The sequence below is a fragment of the Lissotriton helveticus genome, chromosome 7, assembly GCF_964261635.1.
Source record: "Lissotriton helveticus chromosome 7, aLisHel1.1, whole genome shotgun sequence".
Lineage (NCBI taxonomy): Eukaryota > Metazoa > Chordata > Amphibia > Caudata > Salamandridae > Lissotriton > Lissotriton helveticus.
In genome coordinates, this window is record NC_136068.1 from 1,761,272,557 (window position 1) to 1,761,300,378 (window position 27,822).

The 27,822-nt window shown below is 45.5% G+C and overlaps 1 protein-coding gene across 1 annotated transcript in view; it reads right to left on the bottom strand.

Annotated features, from left to right (window-relative positions):
• LOC144767676 (putative G-protein coupled receptor 33) overlaps positions 1–9,625 on the bottom strand; it is a 36,297-nt gene extending 26,672 nt beyond the window's left edge. Inside the window, exon 1 of the mRNA XM_078651070.1 lies at positions 9,515–9,625. The gene's annotated coding sequence lies outside the window, so the exon portion shown is untranslated. The remainder of the gene's footprint in view (positions 1–9,514) is intronic.
• Between the last annotated feature and the right edge of the window lie 18,197 nt (positions 9,626–27,822).

The following is a 27,822-nucleotide window of genomic DNA, read 5'->3' on the forward strand; positions in this document are numbered from 1 at the left end:
TTTGTTTATGTGGTATGTGTGTTTTTGGATTGAGTGTGGGATGGATGTCTTGGCCAAAAGTTTGGAATGAATGTGTAGTAAATTTGTAAATTTGTACAGATATTGTATGTAATTGCAACATTTTGCATGTTTTTGTAATTTTTCCGTTCATGCACAAAAAATAAAAATAAAAAAAAGTGCATTCTTTTAGTGGTGTGTGACCTTGCTGGCGTGCCCAAGGTGACCTTTATAGGAGCGCACAACAATTACAGGAATACAGTTTGATGTATTTGCAAGTGCACTAATTCTTTGCTTTTCCCAATTACAGAGTCCAAAGACAAAAGGAACTCACTGCGGTGGTGCATCTGAAGCGAGACGAGGGCATCACTAAAGAGGACACAGACAGGCCTGCATTTTCACCGCTTCTGTGGTCCGCACAGGCTTGAGATTACTCGCCTAACACCCAGGTTACCTGGTGTGGCGCAACTCCAGTTGCTTGAGTGCTCACGGCCAGTTTGTGTTCCTCCAACAGTACTAAAGTAACGGTCTGATCAAGATATCAGGCCTGGAAAATATTGTGGGGTCTCTCTCTGTTTAGCATTTTATAAGTGACCCTACAAGTGGGATCAGGAGCTATGGCCAGTAAGGCAGCACGTGGCGAGAAGCGCTCCAACATGGAGCACATGATAGAGACGATGATGTGCAAGATGGTGACTATGGATAGAAGATGGAAAAAGGTTTATGAAATAGGGCTGAGCCTGGCAGATCTCAGAGAGTTGAGGGTCAGGGTGGGGTGGTTGAGAGACCTAAGCACACTATAGTGCCCACCAGGCCCAGGAGGGAATTAGATCCACTCCCCAGGTGGGTTAGGCCCAAGAAAGGGAAGAGTCTGCTAAAAGCTTCCGTACCAGTCCCCCATCTAGGTGGGGACGGGGAAATGCCTGGTCCATTGGGCGCGGTTCCTTTGGGGGAGTGTCCCTCTGGGGGTCCCAGTCCTAGTGGTCCCTGTGGGGGGTCCCGCAGGGGGGGTTTCACCTATCCCAGTGGACCCTACACCTGTCCCAGTCATCCCTACACTTGTCCCACTGGTCGCTACACCTGTCACACTGGTCACCGTAGGGGTGGGCCCACAGGGTGGGGTCCCATCAGGTGCCCCTACAGGTGCCAATCAGGACCCACAGGAATTAGGGACACAATTAGCGGCAGTTCTCCCTTGATTGGGGAGGGCGGGGATGTTGCCAACATCAGTTGGGGCAAAAGAGGTAGGAGAAGACACTTTGGCTGAAGCAAAAAAGATGGTGGCACAGTTTGTTGCAACATTGGGGGTGCACTAGGCCAAGGGCGGGTACTCCATCTCTTTCCAACCAACTGGTGGAGTTCCCCCACTAGGAATCAACAAAGAAGTGCCAGTGAGCAGCCTGGGGAAGGAGAAGCTGACGGAGCCAGCTGGAGTGGCCTCAGTTGGTAAGAAAGTGACATTGCTATTGTTGGGCGTGGGTAAATCACGCACCGGGAGGGAGAACCTGGATAGGCATGTAACACAAGAGGTAAAGGAAATGATATGGTCAGGTAGCTATGTTAACATGCTCTCTTTGCCCCTGGATGAAAGGGAAAGGGAGGAATCAAGGAAACAGAAAGATTGGATGCTTCCTAGTGAATGGCGTAGTGAAATGTTGAAATTCAGGGTAGAGGAGAACTTGAATAACTGGATTAGAGGTTTCTCAGTATTCATGGGGGCAACAGCTGAGCGTTGCCCTAACATACAAGCAGGGATGGCTTGTTATTATTATTATTATTGGGACATTTATTGAGCGCTGCGCTTACGCACACCGGCGTGTCCACGCGCTAAAAGTGGGAGTAGGCAGATGACAGGGAACACAAAGCAGCACGAGCCATTATTTGCTATAAAGATAAGTTTTTAATTTTTTCCGGAATCTGGCCTCATCTAGTTCCAGACGCAGGTCCATTGGCAGTTTGTTCCAGATTGTTGCCGCCAAATGTCTGAAAGACCTGCCTCCCATGCGGGCCTTCTTAATTCTTGGGGTCCTCAATAGGCCACCCCCTGTTGATCTAAGCGCCCGTGTTGGTATGTACGCTTTGATCAAATTCGTCAGGGGGGCGGGTGCCCTGCCATTCAAAATACGATGACAGGTACAGAGGGCTTTATACTCCACTCTTCTCCTTACGGGAAGCCAGTGTAGCTGCTGAAGGGCCGCCTTAGAAGGCGCCCTTTTAGGCAGTCTGAGTATCAGACGTGCTGCCGCATTCTGGAGCACTTGCAGCCGGGCCATGCTTTTTTCTGGCGCCCCCAGGTACAACAGGTTCCCGTAGTCCGCCCTAGCTGTTACCAGGGCATGAACCAGGGTTTGACGTGCTTCCAGCGGGAGTAAGTCCAGGACCTTTCTCAGCCGCTTCAGAATCCCGAAGCAGACTCCCACCACCCGATTAATCTGGGGGCCAAAAGTGAGTCCTACGTCAAACCACACCCCCAAATTGCGCGCCTCTAGGCACGGGGTAGGGGTGGGGCCAAGGCAGGAGGGCCACCATGCCGGCGACCAGGCAGACTGGGCTCTCCCTACCACCAGCACCTCTGTCTTGCTGCCGTTCAGCTTCAAGCAATTGTTGGCCATCCATTCGGCAAGATCTTTCATACACGAACGGAAGCCATCGGCAGCAAGACAGGGCGCCTGCGACAGGGAGATCACCAGCTGCGTGTCGTCGGCATAGGAGACTAGTTGGAGGCCATGACTCTCCACGATCGATGCAACAGGCGCGACGTACAAATTGAAGAGGGTCGGGCTCAAGGACGAGCCCTGCGGCACGCAGTAATCCTACTCTGTTACCAGAGTAGGATTACTATGGCTCATGACAAATATGGGGGCATAGGGTTGAAGGAATACGATAGAAACTTCAGGAAGGCTAGGACATCTGACCTATCCCTGTCCTGGAACTGTGTCGATTCAATCTCATGGTTGGATCAGTTTGGGCCCGGACAGCCTGCTAGCACAGCACAAACCTTCAACAGGGGTCCGACATTTCAATCAGCTCAGCCCTTTCGGCCACCCCAAACCACGACCCCCTGCCCCTAGTCCAGGTAGCGGGGAGGACAAAAGGGGACATGTTGGGAATTTTAATAGGGGGGCTTGCACCAGAACCCCAGGCACGTGTAAGTTCAGGCATGCATGCTCCTTCTGCACCAACCCATCTCACCCAGAGTCCAAATGTTTCCAAAATCAGTATATAGAGGAAAGAAGAAACAGGAGTGAGGTGGAGACATAACATGTAGCACAACATGTAGCACGCTCACCCATTGATGTAACGGCTATGACTCCCTGGTTAAATAAGTACCCAGATCATTCCACGGCTAGGACAATGCAAGAACGTTTTCTGTATGTTTTTAGGATCCCTGCACTTGATTACATAGGGACACCAGATTGCAAAAATCAGCTCTCTGTTAGGACTAATGCAGGGGTGTCAGCAACAAAAATTACAAAAGAATTACGCTTGGGCAGAATAGCTGGACCTTTTGATTACATCCCTGTACACAATTTTGTCTGCTCCCCCTTGGGAGTGGTCCCCAAGAAGGAGGAAGGGGAGTTCAGGTTGATTCATAATCTGTCAGCCCCTAGAGGCAATTAATTCAACAACACCATCAGTGAGGAAATCTGAAGGGAGAAATATGCTTCCTTTGACCAGGCGGTAGATATGGTAAGGTGTTTGTGCCCCGGGGCCCTGCTAGGTGCCCCCAACTACAGAACCTCGTGGCAGCTAGCCTAGCTCCCAAGACCAGGAAAGCGTATTGAGGGGCAGTTTGGGCATACTGTGCGTTTCTGGGGAAAGATTGGGCTGAAAGATGGCATGACACAAGGGCACTCTTCCTTTACTTAGAAGCTTTGAATAGGGAGGGGCGCTCAGCGGCGGCAGCCAATCGACATGTGGCAGAAATCTCCGTCTTCGCGCAAACTGGGGGCAGGGGTGACCCTACCAACAGTTTTATTGCTAGGAAGGCCTTGAAAGGGTGGCGACGCCTTCAGGGGTCAGCCCCAGACACGAGAAGTCCAATTGTGGTAGAGCTGCTAACATCGATCCTGGCGGCTCTGGACGTCATATGCAGCACTACAGGGGAAGCTTTGCTATTCAGAGCCCCTTTTTCACTAGCCTTTTATGGGGCTTTTGGGATAGGGGAGTTGGTGGCACAGAATAGGCCAGATGTGTAAGGGGGACTGCAGTTTGAACATGCAAAAGTGCAAGGCGATACCTTACTAATATCTATTAAGAAATCTAATACAGATCAGAAAGCCAGTGGCGAGTGTACGTGGGATAGTACCGCACCAGGCACATGGAAATCCTTGCTGCCCTGTAACTCAGCTAGAAGCATTCCTACAACAGAGAGATAATACAAGGGGGGGGGGGCATTGTTATTGCATGCAGATGGCACCCCGCTCACCAGGTTTCAGTTTAAGAGAGTCATAGAGATGGCAATAAAAAAGGCAGGTCTAGATCCAAGGTGTTTTGGAACTCACTCCTTCAGAATAGGGGCTGCCACTAAAGCAACCGCTAGGGGTTTTCACAGCAGCAATGTAAAGAGGATTGGGAGGTGGTCCTCCCATTGTTATAAGCTCTATGTATGACTACACATGCTGTAAGTGGGGCATTTCGCACAGGTACTGATGCTTGTTCCATCTCTGCTTGCATTTACAGTTTCTCAAGCCTGTCACGCAGGGGGGGAACTGGTGGCGGCGCATCAGCAGCTACACGGAATACAAGGACTGGCACAGCCACAGGAACCAGGACCACATGTTGTTTGGATTATTGGTCATTCATGTGTAAGACGTTTGAATGCAGTTTTCTTTTCAGGAAATTACAAACAAAGAGTTGAACAAGCCGGTTTTAGGGTGCCTTTGCATCGGAAAGGGGGTCTCTGCCTTAGTCAGTTCAGGGGTTTCATCATGGATCTTTTGGGTAAGGGTTGGGCTCCACCCAGTATCATTGTCTAACATTTGGGTGGGAAAGATCTGGTCAATCTGGGTAGAAGGGGGCTACTGGAAGTCATAATCACAAAGGTGGGTTGGCTAGCTAAGACACACCAAGGGTGCACTGTAGTCTGATCCCAGATGGAACCTATATTTAAATGGAGAGGGGGAGATTCTTTGAATCACTAAGTAAGGAGGATCAACAATAAATTACAGAGGTTTTTAGGTCTCTTCATTTACAGACGATCTCCCACGGGTGTATCAGGGGGGAGCCGTGCTTCTTAAAAGACGGGGTCCACTTGGCTAGAGTAGGGAATGAAATCCTGCTAGAAAATATATTGGCTTGATTAGGGGGTTTCAGAGACAGGGCATGACCTTTCATTGAACAATTTGGGGGGGCCAGATAGTCGGTCAAATACGCTGGCCAGTGGCGGTAAGGTAATGATTGGTGAGCAGTAAATGTAAGGTCCTTAGAGGGCGGCGCCATTCTTGAATGGTGTCGCCCAAGGGGAGGGACAAGTTGTTCCTCCTAGAACTCCAGGGGCAGTTACAGCCGGTCGGCTACATGGGTGCGGGGGGGGGCGGAGTCACGCTTTCTCTAGGCTGGTTGGCCACCCCGCATGCTCACAATGGCGCTAGTAAATGGCGCAGAACTGCAAGGGCCCCCTTTAGTGGAGTTAATGGAGCATACGGGGGTAACCGGGGGGGGGAGTACCCTCACGGTAAGCGGGCCCTCTGCACATGCGCACTCCAGCTGGAGGGCGTTGTTAGTGATATGGATCTGACACCAGTTAGTGACCTTGCTGTTGGCCCAAATAGGATACACAGTAAATGCTGTATGATTATGGATGATGTGTTAGATTCGGATGGGAAATACATTTGTTTTAGAATTATGTTAAGGTTAGCCATCTGACATCTGTACTTATCAATTGTAATCATTGTAATGCAACAGATTTCTGCGTAATCATGTAAATATTTGTTTATCTTAACAATTTTTTGTTTAATTTTATGTTTAATAAATATGGCCGGGGGTTGTACGAACCCCGCTTCCAGAGAATCCTTCTTATGTCATTAAATAAGGTTTGATAAGGGAGGAGGGGGTAGAGGTGGTCCCTGGCCATATTAGCTTTCATTTCTGGCTCAAAAGCCCTTGCAAGGCAGAAGGAGAAACATATAAATACAGGAAGAATAAAATATGTGGATAGACTGGTGTGTGGAAGAATAAAATAAGGGGATAGAACTCTCGATGCTGGCAAAGAAGCTTAAAATGATGATAGAAAGGAAGAGATTTTTTTTTAAATTGCAAAGAAAAACATAAGCTAGAGGCACATTAAATGAGATAGAAGAAAATAAAGATGCAAATAAGTGAAGAAAGAAGGAAAATAAAAATGAAGCAATACGGAACATAGGTACAAAAGGAAAACACAAAGAAGGAGGGGATGGAAAATGGAACAGAGGAATGAAAAAAATGAAGCTTGGGAAGAAGATTAAGAAGAAGAAGAAGGAAAATTGAAATGAAAATAAAATGAGAAAAAGAAAAAAGGGAAGCAGCACATATATATATGGATAGAATACAAAAAAAGTGAATGATGGAAAAAATTTGTGAAAGAAGTACAGCAGGATGACAAGAATGAATGAAAGAACAAGAAAATCATAGAGGATTCCTAAGAATAGAAGAAGGAAAGCAGCAAAAATATAAACGGGAATATATCAAAAAAGAACAGAAAGCTAGAAAGGACACATGAAATGAAAGAAGAATGGGCAGATGGACATATAGATGAAATGTTATGTTATGTTATAGGGTTTAATATAGCGCTCAGCTGCCCCAGCAAAGGGTCGTCCCAGCGCTTTCAACAGCAAAAGAAGAACTGACTGCTGCGGCGGGAAAGCTCAACATAACAGCAACTAGAAGCCTACTTTAAAGGAAAGAGGTGGGTTTTGACAGCCTTCCTAAAAATTAGCAAATCCTTTAGTCCCCGTATCTGGACCGGCAATGAGTTCCACAGTTTGGCTGCGAGGTAGCGAAAGGAGCGCCCGCCCGCCCGGGAATAAGGAATGAGATGCGAATGGAAAGAGAGAAAAGAAATTGAAATTGAAATTAGGAACGAAAGATGAAGCGAATGGGAAAGAATGAAAGAAAGAAGACAACACTGATAAATGTGCACTCTTTGGCCAAGTTCTATTATACACATGCTAGAAAATGGTAATTTTGATGTATTTTCCTTCGGGTAACAATTCCCACAGGCCCCTTATTCAAACTGTAGAGAGCTCCCACTTTGGTAGGATATTTCGTGTCATTTGGCTCTAGGTGGGGGGTATTTTATTTTTCTAGTTACTCCCTTGTAGCTTATCATATTAAAACAAGCACAGCATGATAACAACATGGTGTAGCATAGCGGTATCATAGATGTGTAATGTGAGTAATTTAACGTAGCATAACATAACATTCCATAACACAGGGTAACAGTGCATAAAATATTATACCAAAGCATATCAAGACCATTTGGAGTCACACAATATAACAAATCCCTGCACGACCTATTTTAGCATAACAATAAAGCTTGCATTAGGATGGAATAACATACCATTGCAGGCAATAGCAGAGGTGCATAAGATGGCATGGCGATACATGGCTTTGAATAGGATGCATAACATAGCACTGCAACTTTTAACAAAGGACAGCTTAGTGTATCATGGTCTTGTAAGGGCCATCGCAGTGGAATATAAGAAAATAACAAAATACAGCATAGAGTGATTTAGCACATCAGAAAAAAAGAGGATAATATTGAATGACCCTGCACAACATACAGTTACATGGGGTTGCAACCCGTGTCCATAAATAAATAAATAACAGTCAGAAAATGTGACTACTGTGAAATAAAGCTTTGCCACAGACTGGTGGACTCTTGGGGTGGAAAATGAGAATCACCAGGTCTGTCCAGTCTGTGTACAAAGAGCCCCTAAATAGTCCTCACAGTTACCATTAATCTCCCAGCACCATTGTTCCTCATTGTCTGCCGCATCCTCTGTCTGGTCAGGGTACCACACGCCACAGAGGCCTGAGCTTCGCTCATATCCCTTGTTCTCCCAGCGCCATTGTTCCCGGTGCCTGCCACATCCCTTGCCTGGTCAGGGCACCAGAACTCACAGGGGCCTGAGCTTGTTTCATATATTTATTTCTGCAAGCACCATTGTTCCCCGGTGTCTGCCGCAGACAGACTCTGCCTGGTCAGGGCAGCACAACCCACAGAGGTCTGTGCTGGGCTCATGTCTTTTGTTCTCCCAGCACCCAGCCGTGGTCGATGCAGGTAACAGTGGTGGGGTGGTTCGGCCATGTTGGAGGGATTTCGAGGGACGATGCAGAGGGAAATTAACCAACGCGGCCTCACCGCCCCACCACTGTTACCCTCACAGACCGCGGCTGCCAGCACCATTGTTCCCCGGTGCCTGCCGCATCCTCTGCCTGGTCAGGGCACCACAACCCACAGGGGCCTGAGCTGGGCTCATGTCCTTTGTTCACCTGTCAGGAGGCCATCGTTAATGAATACCGTCCTTACTTCATTTTTCCAAGGTGAAGTATCCTTGTTAAGCTGCTGAAATAGAATTCCTCATTTTGAGGTCTGGGTAACCACGGTTGCAGGTATAATCGGCAGTACAACAATCACCACACATTTTTTTTCGCCGGCTGTATCATATGTTTTACACAAAATGTGTAACATTGTAATTCTTTTGTGATACTTCAAATTCCAACAGATCCCAAAAGTACAAGCAAAAACCAAGCTGAATCTTTTTTATGTTTTTTTGCGCAGGGCCATCACCTCCCGAAATTCATGCCTCCTCGGGTGGATTCTGCAGCAGGGAATGTTGCACTTCTGAATCCATTCATAAAGGCTTGGACGGAGAGACTGGCCAGATGGCCCGGGGACAGAACTTTGGGGGGAGGGAGTCCAGGTTGCCCTGCTGGTCCTGGATGAGATAATTCACTCAGCTGGTCTATTTAATCATCCAGATAAGTTGCAACATAACTTGATGATGAGTTTTGACAACCAGGTCCTTGGACAGTTAGTGCTATGCGACCATCAGAGTTAGATACTCCGTCAGAGGGCGCAGGCTGTGAGATGGGCCGGCGTTCAGGGGGTATAAACGGACCCCATCACCTTGGTCAGATCAGGCAGGTTGTGTCTCCCCCACAACACACAGATTCCACCAGTTCCCAGTGATCTTGAGACCCTTGATCATACTTCCACCCCGTGGGAATAATTAAAGAGCATAGACTGCGGCACAAACTCTTTATTTTTTATTTTTCGAAAAGTCCCCTGAGGGCAACCCTCAAGAGGATGTTGGCAATCCCCGCCTCGAAGGGAGCTCTGTGTACGGCTTCGAGCTTTAGTTTCGGCAAGGTGGCAGCCTAAATACCAACATGTATTTTCTGTCGAGTAAAAAAGTGATGCAAACCAGACGCAAAATCTTTGCAAATCTGGGGCCTCGTTCCTTCTGTCTAGTGATGGAGTTATCTTCTAAATAGCTGGTGATGTTGTTTCTGACAACCGGCAATTACTTACCTGTAAACAATGTGCTTTCTGATCGCATTCACTTAACCGCAGATAAAAGCCCCTGCTCTGGGTTCAGCACCGAGTCCCACATTCATTCCCTCCTTCTTTTCAAGGCAGAATCTGCAACCAGAAGAATACAATTATCACCAACTAGTCTGACGTCGATTTTAGGTGTTAATACCGCAGAGTCTTTAAAATTAACAAGTTCTATTGGCTTTGCCAAAGCTTGCTTCCACCTCTTTTTGTGCAACCACGTTACCTCTATTCTCTAATACAATCCGATACTGCCCCGTCTCACCTTTTTCTCCACCTAAGCCTTTTTCTCTTACATTCCCCCATTGCTTACATTTCCATCACTTTTCGAGTTTCTATTTGATACTCATTCTTCATCTTTTACACCGACTCCAGGAGTGAAAGTTATGATAGCAAAAGGAAAGGGACTATAAATAAGGTGGAAGACATACCCAAAATTTTTAAACGAGAAATGTCATGGTAAAATGTTTTTGCAGAAAAACCTTGTTTTGTGAAAGACAAATTTTGACAAGTTTGTGGTGCTTGCATGCAGTTAATAATATTTATATCGTAAGCCTCCCATGGGAGATATATAGGCCATTGGACATATACAGTGACAAACAAACTGCTTTAAATACATTATAGAAGCGGGCATTATTGACAATGAATCATGCACAGAGAGTTCTTGCATATATATAATTTTGCCTGACTTACGTCTTGCTGGTCAGCTGCCAGGTTTCAGTCGAAGCACTGAGTGCTACTGCTACACCTTCTTCGTGTTAAAACTACTTCTCTAAAGCATTTCCTCGAGTAACTTCCGCCTGACCACATTTTTATCAGCACTTGTTTGCACTTCTGAGAATGGCAAAGTTTTACTAGCGCTCATTGCTTTAGCTGTCCCATGAAACTTTAAGCTTAAGAGCCAAAGACGAACTTAAAAACACTTGTTTCTGAAGAAAGGGGAGGGACTTTGCTTTGGCAAACCTACTTGTTTTCTTAAGAGATTGCAAACTTTATATATTGAGTGAAGGTTAAAAAGCAGGTGAAAAATGTACCAAAACAAGGTTATGACAGAGATAAAAAATAAAATAACTTACTGTTCGAATGAATATTTTCAGACAAATAGATTTTGTAGAATAACTTCCTTTTCCTCAGCGTTTTCAGGTAGCAACTACAGCGAGATTTTAGATGTCAAAAAGACCTAATGTGGACAATATCAAAACATACAGTGGGCTTTGGGCCAGCATATTGCCTACCTTTGGTTGCCTTTCTCACCAATGTGATTCTATTTTCTTTGCCTGCCATCATGGCTTTCTTACCTCTTCCATAGTGTGCTCTCCCCTGATGCATTGCATCTTTTCCATCCTTTCATATGGAATGGAAGCCTACTATCCACCCACTGTTCACATTTGGGACCTACTTTATCTTTCAGCACCCTATGAGAGTGCATAAGCTGTCTGTCTCTCTACCTCGTTCTGCTTCCCCTACACATTCCTGTTCCCTCATCCTTTATGTGTCATTATGCTAACATCATCAAGCCTGGCCATTTCTTCCTCAACCTGCCAAGGTTTTTTGTTGTTGCTTGTTATTCTTCACTCCACTTATAGCTACACCTCTGATTCCCTGCCCCTCCTGTTGCTTCACCCCTCTTTTCTTTTTGAGTAGTCTAGTAGCTACCATTTGCTGCCAGAGGTTACATGAGACTCATTTACCGTACTCACTTAAGTATAACAGTTGTACAGACAATTACAAGTTATTGAAGGTGAGTGACCACCTATGGGTGCCCTCATTCCTTTTAAAACCAATGTACATAATAAAACAACACTAATGTAAGGCATCATTTCCTTACAGACTGTCCTCTGGGTTGTTACCATTTTAGTCCTGAGGAAGACCCGGTATGATTCTTAGTTACTAACACATGATCATAGGGTCGACACGTCAATGGCATTGTTTTATGTTCTATGTCAGCTATCCTATATCTATACTGATATAATAAAGAAAGAGCCCAAACCTTTGAGGCGGGTAATCTCAGGAACCATAGCACCAATCACAACACCCAATACAGTGTTGGAAAGGGCAGTTGCAGCAGAAGGGCATAGGCTATGCAGACGCCCACCATATACATATAAATGGTAAAAGAACCGTGCCAGCAAAGTAGTCCCTTGTGGGCGTGTCTGCGTTGTGCTGTGGGCGTGTGCTGGGGCGTGACAAACGCTGGGGGCGTGTGGTACGCACCGCCCTTCATGCCATGTCTCATATCTTGTGCTGTGGGCGTGTGCTGGGGGCGTGGGCGTGTGCGGGCGCGGGATTACGGAAAGCGAGAGCTGTGCCCAATATTTCATTGTTTTTTCTTCCCAGGTTCTGTACATTCCAGCTCCGGGTGTACACCCTGCTCCCTTTAAATGCCCCTGCACCCCATAGTCATAAACCACCCTTACTCCTTAAAATACCCCAACACCCTTAAACACTAACCCATCTTAACCCTATAAATATACCCTGGACCCCAAAACCCAAACCTATCCCTAAACCCTAAAAAAACCTCTGTACCCCAAAACCCAAACCTAGCCCTGAACCATATAAATACCCCAGTACCTCAAAACCCAAACCTACCCCTGAACCCTAAAAATTCCCCTGTACCCCAAAACCCAAACTTAGCCCTGAACCCTAAAAATACCCCTGTACCCCAAAACCCAAACATACCCCTGAACCATAAAATACCCCTGTACCCCAAAACCCAAACCTAGCCCTGAACCCTTAAAATACCCCTGTACCCCAAAACCTAAAACTACCCCTGAACCCTAAAAATACCCCTGTACCCCAAAACCCAAACCTAGCCCTGAACCCTAAAAATAACCCTGTACCCCAAAACCCAAACCTAGCCCTAAACCCTTAAAATACCACTGTACCCCAAAACCCAAATCTACCCCTGAACCCTAAAAATACCCCTATACCCCAAAACCCAAACCTAGCCCTGAACCCTAAAAATACCCCTGTACCCCAAAACCCATACCTATCCCTAAACCCTAAAACTACCCCTGTACCCCATAACCCAAAACTATATCTGAACCCTTAAAATACCCAAACACCCCAAAACATATACCTCAGTACCCCAAAACATATACCCCTATACCCATACTTACCTTATCCAAACATTTTAAAAAAATATGCTTTTACCACGCATACATTTACAACGAAATTACGCATGTAATGCCATGCGTTATAATGGCATTGAGGAGTCATGGTACTTTCGTAATGAAAGTTTGCGGAGTGATGGTATGCGGAAAGAAAGTTGAGGAATAACGGGTGTTTACCCTCCCCCGGTAAGTACATTGGTGGCAGGGCGGCCCACATCTCCAGCAACATACTCATATTTTTTCACAACCGATTTGAAAAATGCACAGGTCTCTCGCATTGATGGCCAGCACCGACATACACTTTTAGACACACCTCCCGCCACAAGTTCTAGAATTGCGAACTTTAGAGCTGGGGAGCTACGTTCGAATCTCGGCATCAGCTCAACATCCTGTGATTCCAGGCAAATCGCTTTGTCTCCCCGTGCCTACCACAAATGAATGTGTTCTTCTGTAATGTAAATTGTGCTCATGCCATGTTGTCGTGTTCGCGCTATATAATATTGCAAGGAAAAATAAAGTAGGGAAACTCGAGTTCACACACTACTGAACGCACACTCTTAAGTGCATCAGCAGTGCACTGTGAATCGGAGCGTTTCACAGGCCTGTCACAGATAAGAAATGCTATCAAAACGAAATCCTACAAAACAATATACTACTGGCCGGCAGCAATTCATACCCGGACAACGTCGGGACGGGCTGCTAGTCCGATATAAAATGAAGAAATAAGGATATCTTGAACTTTAAAATTTGAACATTAGACACTAAATTTTTTCATTGTCTCAAGTTTGGTATGTACACTGGGATTATTTCATTCTGACTATCTATATGTTTTTGTGATTCATTGTATGTATTTTAAGTGGTATGAGCAGATGAATATCAAAAAAACAAATAACATTTATCATGTAAAGAAAACTTGGTGTTCGCTCCTGTCAACAAGCCATCCTCGGTTCACTAAGTTTGTCACAAGAGCAGCAAAAAGATTTAGCCAATTGGGAGAGCCAGCAAGTTAATAACTATAATCTTGCATAGGGCTGGTTGAAATAAAAAAGACTCAATTGGCACATTTTATTGCGCTAACTGATTGCAGCCCTACCTGGTTCACTGGCTGCCCTTCATAAGGTCTTGCGTTTTTTAGAGTTTTTGCCACCTTTTGTAGGGATTCCTTTTGTCTAGAAATGGAGACGCAAAATTAGTGGAACTAGTAGTAGGTTTTTATGATCAGAGTTTCTCCTTTTTTTTGTATGATGTTAAAACCCAAAAAATCACTATTTTCTTTTTTATCCAACCTGTGATCCAATTGAAGAGGCCTTAGTCTAGAATGAACTGTGGGCCCGATTCACAGAATGAACTTAAGACTAAATCCTAAACTTACTACTATTTGGTATTCACAGAATGCACTTACTACTTTCGGGATTCACAGAGTGAACTTACTACTTTCGGGATTCACAGAATAAACTTACTACTTTCGGTATTCACAGAATAGATTTAAGACTACTAACTCTAAGTCCGAAATCGGGGAGTAAATTCCGGCCCGGAGGCGGAGCTTACGGCTCGGAGGCGGAGCTTCCGGCCCGGAGGCGGAGCTTCCGGCCCGGAGGCGGAGCTTCCGGCCCGGAGTCGGAGCTTGCGGCCCAGAGTTGGCGATTTCAGCATGGCAAAAATCCCCACCTCCGAGCCGGAAGCTCCGCCTCCGGGCCGTAAGCTCCGCCTCCGAGCCGTAAGCTCCGCCTCCGGGCCGGAATTTACTCCCCGATTTCGGACTTAGAGTTAGTAGTCTTAAATCTATTCTGTGAATCCCGAAAGTAGTAAGTTTATTCTGTGAATCCCGAAAGTAGTAAGTTCACTCTGTGAATCCCGAAAGTAGTAAGTGCATTCTGTGAATACCAAATAGTAGTAAGTTTAGGATTTAGTCTTAAGTTCATTCTGTGAATCGGGCCCGGTGTGCCTTTTTTTGAAATGCCATCTTAGTTCAATTAGCATGTAATCAGAACAACTATAACATTTTAACGGGTGCCGATTAGGTTTTACACAATTGCTTTTTGTTGAATATCTTAATTCCTGATTACTTAATATTTAAATGTAGGTTTTTTAATTGACTAAGGGCCGTATTCAGGACACACATTGAATGCGAAGAAAATATGCAGTATGGATTTAGAAACGAATGAATTTTTCTTTCTCTTTTTTATTGGCTGAAAATATGTTAACCATCAATTGTTACATAATTTACCATTCATATGCCCACTATTCTATGATTTTTTTGTTAGTCAAATAATAAAACATTCATCTATGTAAACAAAGCATTAGATATATCACAATGAATGTATTTAATTAGAAACTGTTTTTTGTCATGTTTGTGGTTTTCTTTTCGCTGGATGCATCTTTCAAAAGTATTTCATTCTTCTTCTTTGAAGGCATCATGTTGTGACCCTTTGGCATCAATGTTGAGTGGTAATTTTTTTTTTACAATTCCTGGTGAAGAATTGTGTCACCAGACAGAACTCATTGTAGTTTATAACTCTATATGCAGGTTCTCAGGGACACAGGGCAACTTCATAATATTTAACCATCTAGTGGGCCTGCAACACCTTTTGTGCCACCTACTTAGGTACCCATATACCACTTGTCTCAGGCTTGCCATTGCAGCCTGCCAGCAGTTTTAAAAGGCCAATTCAACTTGCCAAAATAACTCTTTAGCCATGCCTAAAATTCTCTCTTTAATACATATGTCACCCTTAAGGTAAGCCCTAAACACTCTATAGGGCAGGGTGTAGTGTATTTAAAAAGTTGGATATACACTTTTGAGTTTTACATGTCCTGGTAGTTAAAATCTCACAAATTCGTTTTTCGCTAAAGTGAAGCCTACCTCTCCCAAAAGATTGTCAGGTGGCCCGGTCAGAAATGACTAAATATTTAATTCTCACATTTCTTAAGTTGTCTTCTTTCTGCAACACAGTGACTTTAGACATACATTTGCATATATGTCAGTGTAGGATAGCGTTCCCCAAAACTGCACTTACATTTCAACATTGAAGGCACACTTCATGACACCTTGAACATTCAGTACACTATACAGAGTTAACTGTGCAAAATATTATGGGTTGTTATTGCCACGTAGGCGATGACACTATCTAGCTAATTTATACAATTGCTGCTTGACATAGCCCTCGACATGTCATCAGGAGCATCATTTATTATATATACTAATCTGCTTCCTCATTTAAGCAAGAGGAGCACTCTGCTGTCACTTCGGATTGCGGCACGTCGGAATCCCAACTCAGCAGATTCCTGTCATCTCCACAAAGGAAGTCCCGCTCTACACCAAGAGGCACAAACTAGGTTAGGGAGTGCTACGTATGAGTACACTATATTACACCAGCAACTTTTCATTGTTTTAACACAACAGTGGAATTATTCATCCTACTCCTATTCTTATATTGCTAACAATTTTAATTTGTTTAATTCTGTTAGTAATTTCCCCGCACATATTACATTCAAGAATCTCACTGCTTCAGTAAATATTGAAATTGCAGGCTGTCTATTTCTTGCATATTTCTTTGGGTATGCATGAGATTCCATACGAAAAGGTTCTAGATCGGTTACCATAATTTCCTTGGAGAGCCAGGGATTTTCTGAGGTTCAACACACATTTGTTACCCTGTAAAGGTAAGGGTGCAAATGCTACACTGTGCTACACTGTGAGCTAGCAGGACTGTACGCCAACATCTCCCGAGGATGGTTGGCAGAAATTTTATGTAGGCAGTCAGTGTGCTTTTGCCACAGGCCTGCATGCGTTCTTTGTTGTGGCCATGCCTCCTGCTTATTGTTTGCTCTTGTGGCTGGTACCTGTTTTGCGTAGACAGCCAGTATGCATTTGCCATAGGCCTGCAAGTGTTCTTTATTGTGATCATGCATCCTGCTTGTTGTTGTTTGACTATGTTGGTGGTGAACATTTTCTGTAGGCAGCCAGTGTGCTAATGACATAGCCCTGCATGTGTTCTTTGTTGTGGCTAGACCTCCTATTTTTGTTTGACCATGTAGCTGGTGACCATTTGGTATAGTCAGCCAGTGTGCTTTTGCCATAGGCCTGCATGTGTTCTTTGTTGCTGCCATTACTCCTGCTTGCTGCTGTTGTTGTTTATCCATGTGGCTGGCAGACATTTTTTGAAGGCAGTCAGTGTCCTTTTGCCGTAGGCCTGTATGTGTTCTTTGATGTAGCCATGCCTTCTGTGTATTGTTTGACCATGTGGCTGGTGGCTTTTTTTGTGTGGCCAGCCAGTGTACTCTTGCCATAGGCCTGCATGTGTTCGTTATTGTGGCAATACATCATGCTTGTTGTTGTTTGATCATGTGGCTGGCAGATATTTTGTGTAGGCAGCTAGTGAGGTTTTGCCATAGTCCTTCATGTGTTCTTTGTTGTGGCCATGCTTCTACTTGTTGTTTGAACATGTGACTGAAGAACATTTTATGTAGGCAGCCAATGTGCTTTTGCCATAGGCATGCATCTGTTCTTTGTTGTGGCCATGCCTCCTGCTTATTGTTTGACCATGTGGCTGGTGGCCATTTTGCATTGCCAGCCATTGTACTTTTGCCATAGACCTGCATGTGTTCTTTGTTGTGGCCATGCTACCTGCTTGCTTTTGTTGTTTGATCATGTGTTTGGTGGATATTTTGTGTAGGCAGCCAGTGTGCTTTTGCCAATGGCCTGTGTGTTCTTTGCTGTAGCTATGCCCCCGACTTGTTTGAATGTGTAGCTGGTGGCCATTGTGTATAGTCAGACAGTGCCCTTTCACCATAGGCCTGCATATGTTTGTTGTTGTGGCCATGCATCCTGGTTTTTCTATGACTGTGTGGCTGGCGGCCATTTTGTGTGGCCAGCCAGTGTGCTTTTGCCATAGGCCCGCTTGTGTTTATTTGTGGCCATGCCTCATGCTTGTTGTTATTGTATGACCATGAGGCTGGTGGACATTTTGTTTTTGCAGCCTGTGTGACTTTGCCATAGGGCTTCATGTTTTCTTTTTTGTGGGCATGCCCCCTGCTTGTTGTTTGACCATGTGTCTGGAGCCATTTTGTGGAGCGAGCCAGTGTGCTTTTGCCATAGGCCTGAATTTGTTCTTTGCTGTGGCCATGCATCCTGCTTGTTGTTTGATCATGTGGCTGATGAATATATTGTATAGCCAGCCAATGTATTTTTGCCACAGGCCGACATGAGTTCTTTGTTGTGGCAATGCCTCTTGCTTATTGTTTGCTCTTGTGGCTGGTACCTGTTTTGCGTAGACAGCCAGTATGCATTTGCCATAGGCCTGCAAGTGTTCTTTATTGTGATCATGCATCCTGCTTGTTGTTGTTTGACTATGTTGGTGGTGAACATTTTCTGTAGGCAGCCAGTGTGCTAATGACATAGCCCTGCATGTGTTCTTTGTTGTGGCTAGACCTCCTATTTTTGTTTGACCATGTAGCTGGTGACCATTTGGTATAGTCAGCCAGTGTGCTTTTGCCATAGGCCTGCATGTGTTCTTTGTTGCTGCCATTACTCCTGCTTGCTGCTGTTGTTGTTTATCCATGTGGCTGGCAGACATTTTTTGAAGGCAGTCAGTGTGCTTTTGCCGTAGGCCTGTATGTGTTCTTTGATGTAGCCATGCCTTCTGTGTATTGTTTGACCATGTGTCTGGTGGCTTTTTTTGTGTGGCCAGCCAGTGTACTCGTGCCATAGGCCTGCATGTGTTCTTTATTGTGGCAATACATCATGCTTGTTGTTGTTTGATCATGTGGCTGGCAGATATTTTGTGTAGGCAGCTAGTGAGGTTTTGCCATAGTCCTTCATGTGTTCTTTGTTGTGGCCATGCTTCTACTTGTTGTTTGAACATGTGACTGAAGAACATTTTATGTAGGCAGCCAATGTGCTTTTGCCATAGGCATGCATCTGTTCTTTGTTGTGGCCATGCCTCCTGCTTATTGTTTGACCATGTGGCTGGTGGCCATTTTGCATTGCCAGCCATTGTACTTTTGCCATAGACCTGCATGTGTTCTTTGTTGTGGCCATGCTACCTGCTTGCTTTTGTTGTTTGATCATGTGTTTGGTGGATATTTTGTGTAGGCAGCCAGTGTGCTTTTGCCAATGGCCTGTGTGTTCTTTGCTGTAGCTATGCCCCGACTTGTTTGAATGTGTAGCTGGTGGCCATTGTGTATAGTCAGACAGTGCCCTTTCACCATAGGCCTGCATATGTTTGTTGTTGTGGCCATGCATCCTGGTTTTTCTATGACTGTGTGGCTGGCGGCCATTTTGTGTGGCCAGCCAGTGTGCTTTTGCCATAGGCCCGCTTGTGTTTATTTGTGGCCATGCCTCATGCTTGTTGTTATTGTATGACCATGAGGCTGGTGGACATTTTGTTGTTGCAGGCTGTGTGACTTTGCCATAGGGCTTCATGTTTTCTTTTTTGTGGGCATGCCCCCTGCTTGTTGTTTGACCATGTGTCTGGAGCCATTTTGTGGAGCGAGCCAGTGTGCTTTTGCCATAGGCCTGAATTTGTTCTTTACTGTGGCCATGCACCCTGCTTGTTGTTTGATCATGTGGCTGATGAATATATTGTATAGCCAGCCAATGTATTTTTGCCACAGGCCGACATGAGTTCTTTGTTGTGGCAATGCCTCTTGCTTGTTGTTTGACCATGTGGTTGGTGAACATTTTGTGTGTTATGCTTGAGGCCTAGTAGCTGAAGGCTCATACTATACGACCCATGTTTTATATTATTATATCATTTGTTTGCATTTTTTACCTGCACTACTCCTTGCCTCCCAAATCCTGGTGGGTTTCTCATGATAGTGTCCTTCCCCTAGTACATCAGCAATTAAGCCAGGCCTCCTGCTTGATGTTGTTTGATCATGTCTTTGGTGGATATTTTGTGTAGGCAGGCAGTGTACTTGTTCCATAGGCCTGCATGTCTTCTTTGTTGTGGCCATGCTGCCTGCTTGTTGTTTGATCATGTGGCTGGTATCCATTTTATATAGCCAGCCAGTGTGCTTTTGCCATAATCCTACATGTGCTCTAAGTTGTGGCCATGCCTTCTGCGTGTTCTTGTTGTTGTTTGAACATGTGTCTGGCTAACATTTTGTGTAGGCAGCCAGTGTGCTTTTCCCAATTGACTGCATGTGTTCCTTGCTGTAGCTATGCCTCCTACTTGTTGTTTGACCATGTGGCTGGCAGCCACTTTGTGCAGTCAGCCAGTGTGCTTTTTCCTAGGGGTGGGTGGAATTTGGGTAGTGGCGCTATGCAAAATGCAGCAAAATGGCAAAAAATCTCCGCGAGGAAGCAGAATTCCCCAAGCTCGCAGAATTGCTTGTGCCACCAGAAGAATTGTTGTCTCCAGCACTGACCATGTGTGTTGGTAACTTTGCCACTGTGCCGAAGACGCCGGAGTCCCTTGAGTGAGCTGTCCATCATAGTGGGTATAGGGTGGGAAGACGTTGCATACCGCTAGTGTGTATGGGGCGGGGCTTCTATGTGAGTTCACATGCATCTTGTGTATAAAGGGTCAGAGACCGATCAGAGCAGCAGATAAGGAAATAGAACCTCCTGGTCACAGGAACTACACAGGGATTGCGCTCAAGAAAGTCATGGATTGCAAAGACCTCCATCACGGATCACAGCTAATTTTTGACAATAGATATGGGAAGAAAGCGCAACTGCCCAGCCTCGACCGTGCTCACAAATTTTATGGGCTGATGTATGCGTTGTTGAAATTGAGCTTCAACTCGGGCACCTGCTTTATTTATATCTGTATGTGCTTCCTCTTGAGGTTTCATTTTTGTGACAGGAGCGACGTGCCAGAATGAATCCTGCCAATCATATTTATCCAAGAAGATGCCACCGTTTTGTCCAATACCTCACCATGCCCATGAATTCCGGTACGTCGCGAATCACAGAATTTTTGGCAATTCCGGTTCTGCGCAGAATTGCAGAAATTCCGCTAAGTCCGCAAATGGAATGGAATTTACCACCCACCCTTACTTTAACTAAGGGCCACATGTGTTCTTTGTTGTAGCCATGCATCATGCTTGTTGTTATTGTGTGACATTGTGCGGACATTTTGCTTATTCAGCCTGTGTGATTTGACCATAGGCCTTCATGTGTTCTTTGTTATGGGCATGCCTATACTTTTTTTGCATTTTTCACCCGCACCAGTCCTTGCCTCCTAAATCTTGGTGGGTTTCTCATGATAGTCCCCTTTCCCTAGTATATCAGCAATTATATTTGTTAAATTTTTTATATTATTTTCACAATTGTTTTTTATATTTTATTTTAAATTGTTTTTCAATTTTTTCCCTGTTTTCCTATCATCTATCAATCCCATGCCTGCCATAGGTGCAGAGCTGCACAACAGCATTTTCTAAGAATTATTCCTTTGTCACCTGCAGCTCCCTGAGAGCCACATCCCAATTTGATGCACATGAAGCAAACAGTTACAACTATATGTTGTTGCTCTTTATTATCCTTGAGTGTACATGACAATTTATGTTGGTGTGATTTTACAAATGGAAGCCACAACTAAATTATATTGTTTGTACTACTAACTCAACTGCACCAATGCTACATTTCACTGATGTTCGTCTTGCTTGATTGCTTTTAGGTGGGAAACAGCGTTTAAAACGCTGTTTCCACAATGCATGGCCTTACACTGCGGTCTTTACAACCACATTTTTACCAAGCATGCCATTTCATTGCAAGTCATAGCAACGACTTGCTGTAGAGGGCGTGCAACACTAGGGAATGTGTTGGATTTTAAATCCAACACCTTCCCTGCTGTTGCTCAAACTAGAGTAGGAATAGGAATTAATATTATTTCTAACTCCAGCGCGCCCCCTACAGCAAGCCGTTGATACGACTTGCGATGTAATGGCATGCGTGGTAACAACGTGGTCATTTTAACCACCACGTTGTGAAGCCATGTATGGTGAGTGTATTCATAGAAACATCATACATTCCTTTTAGGTGCTCATTTCACTGATGTTTGTCTTGCTTGTTTGCTTTTAGGGGCTCAAGAGAAGAGACATCACCCACAATCCTGCCAGACAGAAGGCATGTGCACAGCGTGACACGTGACCAGACAACACAGACATCTCTTCAGCTTGTGAAGTTAAGTGCTAATGCCAACTGACAGCTTCAAGATGACCCCAAAGAAAGGTGTTACCAAGGAAGGGCCCAGTAATAAGATGGAGCTTACGACCGAACCTCTTTCGGGTGCAAACATGTGCTTGCAACACCGGCCTCTAGTGAGCAAGCTTGGAGCAGCAGTCCAGCATCAGCAGCCCCACCCCCAATCTGGGCTGTAGCCCATGTCTGGCACAGAGGCAGCCATTCTACTCTCAGCAACACCTACAAGCAGTGATGTTGAATTGGAGTTATCGCTTTTGTAAAGTCATATTCAATCTTTGCCGGAAACCCAGCTAAATGGACAAAAAAAAAGCAACAGCCAGCTACAGTAGTTTCCATCAGAAGTAGGAGCACTTCGGGATATTGAGCTCCATGCTGAGGAAGTAGAAGTAGCCCCTCTTTCAGAAGATCCATTGTCTTCCAGATCTCCAGCAAGAAACAAATGGGTACTCCACCATCTTCTTCTCCAAGCACCCCTTCTGATGGTCAAGACTCCACTTGTATTCCACCTCAGTCTGAGACATGCCAAGAGACGCTAGTGAAAAGGAAGGTTCCTGAAAGCCTTTGAGTTATGGATGAAGAAGAGGAGGATCACATCGAGCCAGTCCTCATGGATGTTATCCCATCCCCAGTGGGGACCGACGTTACCCCATCTCAACCTGCTCCAAGGGATGTAGCACAAATACCACCACTGCCAGATCCATATTTACAGAGTCCCAGCTGTGACCTACATCCACAACTACCTCATCAGAAGTAGGCACTACAGAGAGGCAAAGATCAAAACACCCACCTACCACCACTTCTTCTGACATTGGCCTTGACACCAGCATCAGAAAGTTGACCTCCCCAGTTTGAGACTTTTTTACGGTTAGCGATAAAGAGCTGAATATTGCTGTGGGCTCCATTTGCAAAGCAGGTGTTAGTCCGGGTAAGCTTGGTAAAAACGATGGTACCAGAGGCCAAACAACTCATTTGAGAAAACACCATGCAATCAGATGGGAGGCCCACCTAACGCGCCCAAAAATCTGCAAATTGTGTTGGTGAAGGTGGTGAGAACAGGGGATCTGACCTGATCACAGTGGAAAATGAAGGTGCAGGTGAAGAAGAGGGCCACATCTGGCAAAGAACACAGACCCGTCACCGAGCCTAGAACCCAGCGTACTGGCATTAGATTGGAAATTTTCCTTTGATTGACTTAATACGTCAAAGTTCGAAAATATCAGCACAGATTAACTACCGACTTCTGAATTTTGAAGCTTATATTCACAACCATTGGAGTTTAAATTTGGACCAAGTCGGAATTACAACTGGTGGAGGGATTTCTCAAAACAATACATGAAACAGCCCTAAAGAAGTCGAGGGGTAATCCCCAAATGACAAAAGACGTGTTGGCTGGATGTTTTCTGTTATAAATAATAAAACGACAAAGAAAAGGCTTCACTAGACTTTGGCAAAACCAATGCCCTAATCACATGATAAACTCTTACAGACCCTCAATGCGTGTGCATAGGATCTTTTTTCATAGTCATATGCAGAATTTATGATCCTTCATTAACCTGGGGCTTGTATGGTGTTTGCCCCTACCTTTTGCACCGCACTAATATATCCAACTAACATACTATACGTAAATATTGACAGACACCATCACTTCCTGTACCACAAGCATCCCACAATGAAGATACATCCACAACTACCTCAGCAGAAGTAGGCACTGCAGAGAAGCAAAGGTCAAAACACCCACCTATCACCACTTCTTCTGACATTGGCAGCGACACCAGTATTAGAAAGTTGACTTCCCCAGTTTGGTTAGTGACAAAGAGCTGAATATTGCTGTGAGCTCCATTTGCAAAGCAAGTGTTAGTCAGGGTAAGCTTTGTAAAAACTATGGTACCAGAGGCCAAACAACTCATTTGAAAAAACATCATGCAATCAGACGGGAGGCACACCTTAGTGGTAAAAAAACTGCAAATTATGTTGGTGAAGGTGGTGAGAGCAGGGGATCTGGGCTGATCACGGTGGAAGATGAAGGTGAAAGTGAAGAAGAGGGGGACATTTTTGTAACGCAAATCCACCCTGTTCCGAGCAGTGCAGTAGTATTGCCCACATCAGTAAAATTGCGATGGCACAACACTCAGACTAAGGCTGAGACACTAAGGCAAGAGCATACAATAACTGCCCTGCTGAGACACAGATTGAGCCTACCACCTTCTGCTCTCAAGAAGTCGACTGCATCAGAAAAGGAAAAATCCAGCCTACTCTTCCTGGTATGTTTAGGCAGGAGGGGGAGTACAACCACTACCACCCAATGGCACGTTTGCACAACGGGAAGCTGGCTAAAATATTAGAGCGTAACCTCCCCCATTTTTCTTTTGTGGAAGGAGTGGTTTTTCGAAATCTTTTGGTGGCTATCTGCCCAAAATGGAAAGTTACCTGTCGTACCTATTTTGCTAGATTTGGTTTTCCAGTGCTAGATCACGATGTGCTGGAATTGGTTAGACAAGCTTTGCAACAAAGGGCTGTTCACACTATCCACCTAATGACAGACTAGCCACTGGCATCACTGCACACTGAATCTCTTTTGTGGGGGTTAGAGAAATTATTTCTGCAGGTGCTGACACTGCTGAATGTTTTAATGGTGCTCAGAAGCATTAAACAGTAGCAATGTTCGACAGGGAGAATTCATATACAGCTGCAAACATCTTGGATAATTTTAACATCAAGGTCTTTGAATGGGTGAGTTGCAGAGGGCTTAACACTGGGTTTGTTGCCACAGACAATGGTGGTAATATGGTTAAGGCAAAAAGAACAATTGATGGACAGAATGCAGAGCAATGTCATACATTCGCCCGCGTAACAGAGATCCGGGCCTAAATCCATCAGTTTTTTTGCTCACCATGTCATTCCAGTTTGGACCCAGCCATATGCAAATCAGTCTTGACCCTGCACCTAATGTAAACAGTCCAGTCCGAACTGCCAGGCCAGGTCCATCCTGGACTGGAATTAAGCATCCTAGGACCAGTTTCTGTCTTTCAGCCCTCATCAGCCAGGATAGCTTGACTCAAGTGGCATGGAGAGCATGGGACACACGTTTGGGCATACCCGTCCCACTCGTGACAAATGCAAAAAAAAAATTGATGGACAGAATGCAGAGCAATGTCATACATTCACCCGGTACAGAGATCTGGACCTAAATCCATCATTTTTTTAGCTCACCTTGCCATTCCAGTTTGGACCCAGCCATATGCAAATCAGTCTTGATCCTGCACCCAATGGGAATAGTCCATCTGGAACTGCTAGGCCGGGTTCTCCCTGGACTGCAAACAAGAATCCTAGGACCGGTTTAAGGCTTTGAACCCTCATCAGCCAGGTTATCTTGACTCCAGTGCCATGGAGAGCACAGAACCCACGTCTGGGCATACCTGTCCCACTTGGGTTGACAGATGCAAAAAGAACAATTGATGGACAAAATGCAGAGCAATGTCATACATTCACCCCAGTACATAGATCTGGGCTTAAATCCATTGTTTTTTTGCTCACCATGCCATTCCAGTTTGGACCCAGCCATATGCAAATCAGTCTTGACTCTGTGCCCAATGGGAACAGTCCATGCTGAACTGCTAGGCCGGGTTCTCACTGGACTGCAGACAAGAATCCTAGGACCGATTTAAGGCTTTCAGCCCTCATCAGCCGGGATATCTTGACTCCAGTGGCATGGAGAGCACAGCACCCACGTCTGGGCATACCCGTCCCACTCGGGGTGACAAATGCAAGGGGAAGGCGTGCCTCCCTGGGCCCTGCCCAGCCCCTGGATACTCTGGATGGTGGAGGAGTTTTCTTTGTTGGGAGCTGTTTTGCTCCATCTTTATTCCTCCAGGACTGCTGGGACCTTTTTTTTGTTTGCTGTTAATTTTGCCAGGACCTTCAGCAGCCTCCCTGCACCCTATTTTTGGAAGAACACGCTTTTTATTTAATTTCCCTAGAGAAGGAAGAGGCGGGGGGGCTGAGCAGCGTGACGCTGCAGCCCTTATGGAGGGAAGACCCCTCCTCCTTGTGGGCTTATTGCGGGTGCCACCCCGCTTCTTTAATTATTTATAATTCGGGTGCCCACCCCGATTATGGCCGCTTATTTGATTATCATATGCAGGAGCCTGCGTTATATGTTAAAAAACAACAGGAGCCTACCTCGTATTGTGGCCAAAAGGATGGAGAGTGCTGCAGCTGCCCGCGGCCCGCCTGGTTGTGGGCGGGGCCGGCGGATGGAAACGGAAGTACGGCCGGATGGCGAAATGAAGCCGAGTGGTGTGCATGCGAGGAGGACGGGAGCCTACCCCGCCTCCTCATGTGCCGGTGGAAAGCCCTGCGGCCCCCAGGAGGGTAGCCCGGGTGAAGCATGTGCGGCGGCAGCGCGGGGCTCCCAGGAGAAAGGGGAAGCCCCGCACCGTGAAGGAGATGATGCCGGCTCCCCCAGCGAGGCTCTCGTAAGTGTAGGAGCTCCGCCACTGCAGAGAGGAGAAGGAATAGTGCCGCCGCAACAGCGAGGCTCTCCCGAGTGAGAGAGAGCCCTGCCTGTGGCCCCGTCGAAGCGCAGATGGAGGAGTCCTGCCCCTGAGCGAGTCCCGGTGAGTGGGGGCTCTTTGGGTGGGTCAACTGGCTCAAGCACTCTAGGCAGTTCAGAACTCACACAGCAGATATCAGGGGGAAAGCTGGGGGTGAAGTCCTTTTGTTCTTGGGACTTCTTAAGAGGAGGCCAGCTCTCCTCAGGCCCTTGGAGATCTCTTCAAGCAGGGGACACTGCAACAGCAAAGTACTTCCCCTCTTCTTGGCAGAATAGCAACTGCAGGTCAGCCTACAAACACACAGCAGGGCAGTCCTTCCTCTTCAGTCTTACAGCTTTTCTCCTTGGCAGAGGTTCCTTCTTGATTCCAGGATGATCTAAAATTCTGGGGTCTGGGTATCCCTTTCTTTATACCAATGTTTTCTTTGTTCTCGGAAGGCAGAGAGGCCTTTGCCTAGTCCAAACTAGTTCTGGTCAGTCCTGGAGCATTCTGTTTACATAACTCCTTCTTCGCTTTGAGAGAGAGGGGCAGGGTTGTCAGCCTCCCAGCAGGAGGTGAAGCCAACATCGTGAAAGGCAGGCACAGCTCTATTCAGGCACAAGTGCTATCCCCTCCTACCACTCAAGATGCAGATGGAGCTATTCAGCCCAGTGCTGACTCATCCAGCCTCCTGGAGCCACCCCAGCTCCTGTCACTCACAAACCAGACAGTCAATTCACAAACAGCTAGAGGCACACAGAAAGGTTAGAGAAGAAAACAGCCACTTTTCAAGAATGAAGGCTGCATGAATTCCCTTGGCAGTGACTTCCCTGGAGACTGCGTTTTCGATCATGACTACTATATTGTGATTCTGTTGACCTTGCCTGATGGGGCCCTTTCTTCTAGAGATATTTTGATAGATGTGTAATACTACTTAGATTGAATCTTGAATCATTCACTTTACGCAGCCTTCATTCTTGAAGCACATTCTTGGGGTTCTGGTTACATTCTGTGTGGAACCATCCGGTATTCCAAGTTGGACGCCTTTATTTTTTCGCTCTAAATTATTGGGACCAATATTTATGCAGCTCCTACATGGAGTTAGGTGGTGATAATTTCTATGAAGTCTGAAAACAGGACCTAGTGCCATTATTTGTGATTCCATATTAGAGGACACCTAATCATCGTTGACATATCTTTATGGGTTAACTCATACCTTTCCACGTTGCACGTTTTGTATAGCCTCCGTTATTTATGGAGACACAGGAATGATTTAAATATTGCCCTGAAGAAGTCCCACACTGGGACGAAACGTGTCGGCTGTACTGTTTTCTCTACCACGTAATGGAATAAAAAGAGATCAACATTGAGGAGCCTTGCTTTTGTTATCTTTTGGATCTGGTCTTGTTTTCGTTCCATTTTGAATTGTGTTTTGTGGTGTGGTGCACCTGTGCTTTTGTTTGAAGTGTTGAGTTCCTGTAGGAATAA